General features: G+C 46.8%; 1 long non-coding RNA gene across 1 annotated transcript; it reads left to right on the forward strand.

Annotated features, from left to right (window-relative positions):
* The first annotated feature begins 624 nt into the window (after nt 1-624).
* On the forward strand, nt 625-5,921 carry LOC105531303. The gene is made up of 3 exons (XR_001004778.1): nt 625-718; nt 2,116-2,222; nt 4,062-5,921. It is a non-coding gene; the product is annotated as an uncharacterized LOC105531303 (long non-coding RNA).
* Nucleotides 5,922-7,620: the final 1,699 nt, after the last annotated feature.

A 7,620-nucleotide genomic window follows, 5' to 3' on the forward strand; every position in this document is an offset into this window, starting at 1 on the left:
CTTCCTGAGCTGTAGGTCTGTAACCTATAACAACTTCAGGCCCACCATGAGATGCAGAGAAAACAGCTTTCTGTGGAATTCTTCACCAGCTCCCACACTTACATTAGTTTGAATCCCCTAGAGAAATATTTCATTCCATTTCACTCATAATGGTTCTCCTTCCCTGACTGAACCCCAATTGATATAAACCCTATGTCCCAGAATCGTCTGGCCTTATACAATATTGGAATCGACTCCTGAGTCCTTAGCTATGGCTGGTTGCGAGACCACACCTTGCAAGATTGGGGGCTCTCCAACAGGCTATAGTTGCAATTTTAAACCAGCCACCAATACATGATGCCATCTCTTCCACTGCCATAATATAGGGGCCCAGAAATCCAGGCTCCCTGCACTATCGTACCTAGTAACCCATACTCGCAATTTTGGGTACTCCTTTTCCCTAGACAGTTGCCCACATTTGTCTCTCCTGCTGAAAATGTCAAAATTGGGTCCCACTGATGGCTGTTTCGTAAGCAGGCTGTGGCTTTCTGGCTGCCACTGCCACTAAGAAATAGGGGCTCTACATTGCAGGTCCCAGGTTAGCCCTGCCACTACCCTCACCACCATCCAAAGCTTCTCAACCCCAGAGAGAACTACGTTCCCTATGAGACCCCTGAGTATGTGCTTGCCCCGTGGCTGTGTCTGGCTATACAATTCCTGGAACAACTCAGTCCTGGAGGTTGGATCCCATAAGGAAATACCCGCTGTCAATGAGATATTCCTTCTCCGGACACCCATCATGGACATGGCCTCCTGATTTTGCCCTCACTGCTTTCAGCTCCTTTATCTTCCAAAGGAAGCTTATGGGGAGTGGAGACTGGTCTGTCTTATGGGAAAGTCTTCTCCCTCCCTCTGACTCTTTGTACCTTAACTAGCCTGCAGTCTCCTCCTCCTCCTCTAGAGAAAATATGCAGAACCGGTACACTCCTCATCTCCATCACTGGTCATGAGGTCATAATTGATATCTATGGCTTTCTTCTTCTACTAACCAATCTGTGCTTCCCCATGCTCAGTCAGGACTTCAGCAGACTGGGGTCTTTACCTGGTACAGTGACCAAAACCTTAATTCCTGAAGGGTCTGAGTCCTCAGTTACCCTGCCTGTACTTTGGTTACTGTAGTTTTCCATTAACTTTTACTAGTAGGTATGGAAGTACTAAGAGGTGACCCACAGAATCTCCTTGGCTCCAGAAATAGTCTCTCTTGCTCCCATCATATAGCTGCAATCCAATCACCCCTTGGTGTTCAGGATGAATCACTCCAGCCAGTAGAGTAGCTCCTTTTTCTGCCTGTTGATTCAGTGGCCTTGTCCTGGTCTGTTTATGCAGTTATAACAAGATACCTGAAACTGGGCAATTTATAAAGAACAGAAATTGATTTCTCACAGTTCTGGAGGCTGGAAAGTCCAAGATCAAGGTGCCAGCATCTTGTGTGGGCCTTCTTGCTGTGTCTTCCCATGGTGGAAGGTGGAAGGGCAAGAGAGGATGAACACTGTGTTCTCACATGGCGGAAGAGTGGAAGAGCCTGAACCCACTCCCACAAGTTCTTTTATGATGGTATTAATCCATTCGTGAAGGTGGAGGCCTCATGACCTAAACACCTTTCATTAGGTCCTACTTCCCAACACTGTTGCATTGGAGATTAAATTTCTGACACATGAATTTTGAAACACATTCAGACCATCACAGTCCTTAAGCCCAAAATGACCAGATCCTTCTTTCAGTTTAATGAAATCATAGTTGTAGCTCCTGTGTAAAGATAAAATTCTGTGCATAGATTACTAGACATAATAGTAAGAGATGTAAGTCTCTTTATATCCCTTGATTCCCAGGCCCTTGTATTCTGGCTACGGGGAAATCGTGCTGTATTATGGCCTCTGACTCAAAGCATATACTATGTCCTTTAAGACAGCACCCAATCCTTTCAGGGTGTTTAATCCCAAATGGTGCTGCAGCTGAGTCTTCTGTAAGTGACTGCACCTTTCATTTAGCCCAGTCACTTCCAGTTAATGGGGTATATAGTGAGACCTGTTAATTCCATGGAAATTAATCCATTGCACCACTTTCCTTGCTGAGAAGTGGGTTCTTGGATCAGAAGCAATGCTATGGAGAATGCCATAATGGTGGATAGGCATTTTGTGAATCCACAGATGGTGGTGCTGGCAGAAGTACTATGTGCAAAGAAGGTAAGTCAGTTCCTAGAATATATATCTATTCTCATGGTGACAAATCTCTGCCTCCTTCATAATAGAAAAGGTCCATTGTAATCAATCTGCCACCAGGTGACTGTCTACTCACCCCCAGGGAATGGTGTCATATCGGGGCTCAGTGTTTAGTTTCTGCTATGGATAGGTTAGGCACCCAGCTGTAGTATTAGTACAGCCTTTATAAGGGGAAGTCCACCCTGTTAAGCCCCTGCATAGTCTCCATCCCTGCCAACTTGGCTTCTTTGTTCAAGGTCCCATTGAGCAAGCACTAGGGTGGCTGAGGGAAGAGGCTGACTGACAGCTCCTGAGCATATTATTTTGTCCGATTATTAACCTCTTCTATAGTAATGATGTGGGCATTCACATGGGACACAAATATCTTCACCATTTGTGCCCATTCTGAGAGAGATCCATCCATATACATCCTCCCCAGAGTTTATTATCACTAATCTTCCAATCCTGCTACTTCCAAGTTCCTGTCTATCCAGCCAAACCATTAGTAACTACCTGTAAATCTATGTAGATCCATACTTCTATCTTTCATTTCACACTAGTGGACAAGCAAATGCACTCCTCAAAGTTCTGCCCACTGGGTCCAATCAGGATAAAGAAACCATACAGTAATTTTCAAACAGAAAAAAGTTTAGTATGAAGAATTATTAATAAAAGAGCAGAATTAACTTTGGTAAGAGTTAAAGAATATAAGAACAGCAGATACAGGGAGCAGCCATTACCCCTAAGGCTGAGATTGATGCCCACAGAAGAGCCTCTTCCTCCCACTAGGGCTGGGATTAAGATCTTGGAGAGGGGACAGCCATGGCCTACTGGATGAGAAAAAAGTAATGAAGGCAGATGACTTGCTGGTAGGACTTGCTGGGAATCTGCCTGCTAGGGTGTCAGGGGAAGGTATCCACAAATGCCATGTCTAGGAACTCACTGTACAGTCACCTGAGGGAGTCCTGGGGGAAACCACTCACAAGTATGAGTGTGGCATTCTGCTGGAAGGTTGCCAGAGGACATGGTTGAGAGGCAGGGGGCTGTGAGTCACTGGGTACTATAGGAGCTCAAAGAGCCCCCTCTGCAGGAGCCAGGCATTGGGAAAAGGAGTTCACTGCATGAGCCTAGCATAGCAGAAACTACATGCTCTCAGGACCTGAGCCTGGAGAAAGCATGCTCTGTAGGAGCCTGGTGGACCAGGCTCATGGGACCCAGGAAGGGGAAACCCCTTTGCTCTCCAGTGTCCCTCCAATGCTTTTTGTCAATAAGGAAAGAATATTTACAAAACCCACCTCCGTTATCAACAAGCAGGAAAATAAGGGTAGATTTGGAGCTGAAAGGCAATATATTGATAACTGGCATGGGTGAAGGGGTGTCAGGAAGTGGTGCCAGAGAGGAAGGCAGGGAGTAGGCCAAGATATGTATATTATTCTGTGAATAAACTGAGCAAACAAAACTCTTGATCAACAAACAGGCCTAGAGCAATCAGGAAGCAGAAAATGAGCTCCTCTGCCTATGCCCCCCATTGCGCTCACCACACACACACACACACACACACACACACACACACACACGCACAAAGATGACAGGCTTAATCCAAAGGTAGGGACTGGATGTTCTCAGTTCTGTTTGACTCTAAGCAAACCACCCTTAAAAAACAAACCTTGTGGTCCTGACATTGAAATGAGCACCTTCTCCCATTTCCCTGGAACCTGGCCAGGGCTGAGCTAACAGTGGGTGCTTAATAACAATCAGTTGCTTTGAAAGAAAGAGTTTTTTTTTTTTAGTTCCACTCCATCAGTGACTGCACTTTTTGTTCAGGGTCATCCCTTGTCCTGGAGTCATCCTTCCCCAAGGCAGCACCCTCCTGATGACCCCGGCTGGTTCCTGGGAACTCACTGTGTCTGGAGGCTCTCTCCCACCCCATGTGAAGGAAGCATCATCCTCAGTCACTGTTGCCACACCTCTGACCTCTTGAATGCTGGCAATGTCCCTCCATTCTCATGACTAAGTGAGCTTGGAGTGTACCTGTCAAGGAAAGGGGAGGAGAAGGAAGAAACCACACTTTGAGTGGCAATGGTCTACAGTGTGTGGCTTAGAGAACCAAGCTGACACAAGTCAGAAGATACAGGCCTCAGCAAGGACTATGAGGTTGAACAAGGCTTCACCTCCAGAATTCACCTTCAGAATTTCTGGCACTGGAGCTGGGCCTCCTGACAGCTTTCTTCCCAAGCAATTATGGGCCACCTAAAGAAATGAGACTGCAGGAAATATAAGAATATAGATTTTGAAAAAATATGAATGATCATAAGAAAAGGGCAAACTATGAGAATGGCCTCTGACAATGGCTGGCAGGAGAAGCAAGCGGACGTAGGAAAGCCTGCATTAATTCACTGTCCTTCCACATGTGCTTAGGGAGCCATGGTTTTCGGTGTCTTAGCCAAGAGTCTGGCATTTTGCTGCATGGGTGCTGTGCTTAATCTAGGGCATGTCCATTCCAAGGTTTCTGATGGGTACACACATAGTCCTCTTTGCATCCTGTATCCCCATGATCTTCCTAACCCCAAAGACACCCCCTACTGCCCAGGACACAGAGTCAAACAAACCCTGCATGTGCATCTTCAATGCCTGTATTCCCTCACTCATTCAAACCACTCTGTGCAGCCCGAGCCCAGCCCTTCCTGGCTTTAGAGCCTTAGCCTGTGCTGTTATGTTGCTTGGGATTCCTTTCCCTCCACCCTTGGTACACTGGCTCCTCTTAACCCTTCTGGTCTAACTAAAGGCACTACCCCAGAGGAGAAGTCTTCCCTGACCACCCCAATGGAGTCACTGGCCACTCTCATCAGAGCACCCTGTCTGCCATTTGTTACCCCTTCTTCACCTGTGGTTTACTTGTTCGTATTCCTTCTCCCCAGCTGGGATACAGTCACCACCAAGTCAGGTACCCACATAGTTCCTGGGATGGATTAGACACTCGGTAAACACTTGATGAAGAAAAGAATAAAGCCTTATAGACTCATGTCCCCTCATGAGGGCTGCCCTAGCCAACTGATACCAGGTTGATCATTTATACCATTTTTTTTTATTTGTGTTATTAACCACAGAACTCTTTTCCACCCTAAAATAATCTTATCCCACAAGGCCCCACACCTAGTGACTTCTGTGGATGCTGTGGTTGCCAAATACCTCAGGGCAAGGGCCAGGCATAGGACAGGGTTCCCGCTATTGTCTCTACTCCATCTTCCCATAAATTGGTTAGCTGGGACCTCATCATTCAGTCGCCTGGCTCCAACAAGAATCCAAAGCTGGCAACAGGAAGTCTGCAGGGCCCTTCCAGAGGGGAGCTGGGAAGTTAAGGCTGCAGGCTCCAAGCCCTTGTTCCTGGGAGAGAACTAAGGAACTGGTACCATAACCAGTGTCCAGGCTGCTGGTTTGCCCCAGCTCTGGGCAGCCACCGGTTCCCTGGCATGATGACCAGCTCATGCCTTGTCTTATCCTGCCTCTTCCATGCTTTTACTGTGATTCTCATCCACAGGCACCAGGAAAAAGGGCCTTTCTAAGCACTGTTTACATTGTTGTCATTTTGCCTGTGTTTAGACTTACAAAAAACGCATCTTAAACATTTACAAGCAATCATAGGCCCTCATGGATTTCAAATAAAATTTCCTATAAACCAGTCAACTTCAGAGTCTCTGTTCCCCCTAGGATCATAAACCCTCAGAGCTGGTAGGCCCTTAAGCTAGAGAAACTGAGGCCTTGGGGGTTAGGGACCTGCCCAGGCTCACATGGCACTTAGTGCTACAGCTGGGCTGGAGCGCAGGTCTTCTGCCTCCGCAGCCTGAGATTTCCGTTTCATGAAAAGAAAACTCAGAGCCCATCAGCACAGTGTTTCTGAGGGCATGTGGTTCTAGTTTTTAAGAGAACAAACTGATTTGAGGTTTCAAAATATTAATGTACTTAAGGTTTGGAGTAGGAATGTGCGTTAAGTGCACATTCTTGGTAGTCAGCCAGGCTCCATTGCCAGGCAGGCTGACTGCCTGATAGGAGTGCTCTGGGACTTGGGGTGTTGAAAGCATTTGCTGCACAACTCCAAGGCCCAGGACCCAGAACTGTCAAGACTTCAGCATGGCTCCAGGTAAAAGTGACGGACCCGAGAGGCAGCCCAAGAGCAGGTTCTGGGAGAGAATGACAAAGACCTGCCCTCTTTAGCCAGTGCTAAGGATTTTCATGTCAAACTCTCCTCCAGGGTCTGCACTAACTTGGGGGTTGAGGCTACCTACCCTTCATAAGACTCTCAGTAGACCCCGGAATGGATCTCCCTGTGAAGGCCTCTCATCGCAGGCCACACAGGCCTGAGCCCAGAAAGGAAGGGTCTAGTGCAAAAAGAGAAGATACCAGGAGGCCCTATGCCCCTAGGGCCACCACCTTCCTCTCTCTACCACCACAGGCCCCAGGCAAGAAATGAAACAAAGATCCTTCTAAAGTTCAATGGTGGAATTTTCAAGCAGTTCTCCCAGAGAAAAGGCCTAAGCTCCAAGGAGTCATACTACAAAGAAAGCTAGGGCCCTGGGGGTTCCTGCCGCAGGGCCTGTTCTGCAGAGAGCATCGGACTGGCACTGGCTTGGGATGGTGGGGAAGGCCCAAAGGCTGGCTCAAGAGCCTCAGGAAAACAGAAAGTGACCCCTTCCCTGCCATGAGCACAACGCAAAGACTTCATGTGTCCCTGTGTCCCAGAGCCCAGGAGGCCTCCTCTGCACATGCTCTGGCTCTGTCCTCCAGGAAGCTCGGGGCTAAGGGTGGGTGGAGCACTGAGGACTGCCACCCTAGGCCCTAATGATCTGCCCAGATTACAGAGATTTGGGGACAAGATGTTTTAAGAGCAAGGTCACTGATAACATCCCCAAGCTGTGGTTGTGCCATGGCCGCATGCATGATTGTGCTATGCTTGAGGGAAGAGAGGACACGGCTCCTATCCCTGGGATTCTTACAGAATAAATGGAGAAGGATAATAAAAATAAGTCTAAATGTAATATGGTGCCCTGGATTGGATCAAGGAACAGAACAGGACACTACTAGAAAAACCTAGTAAAATCCAAATAAAATCTAGAATTTATTTAATATAAAGTACCAGTGTTGGCTTCTGAGATTTTTTAAGTTTCCTCGAAACTCATTTATTTATTTATTTCTAGTTTTATTGAGGTATAGTATAATTGACAAATAAAAACTGTATGTATTTTTGGTGCAGAACATGATGTGCTGATATAAGTACACATTGTGAAATGATGACCACAATTGGCCTAATTAACATATAAATCATCTGACATAATTACCTTTTTGTGTGATGAGAACATTTTTCACTCTCTAAGCAAAGAGTGTACAA

Source organism: Mandrillus leucophaeus, unplaced genomic scaffold (genome assembly GCF_000951045.1).
Source record: "Mandrillus leucophaeus isolate KB7577 unplaced genomic scaffold, Mleu.le_1.0 Scaffold88, whole genome shotgun sequence".
In the NCBI taxonomy this organism is placed as follows: domain Eukaryota; kingdom Metazoa; phylum Chordata; class Mammalia; order Primates; family Cercopithecidae; genus Mandrillus; species Mandrillus leucophaeus.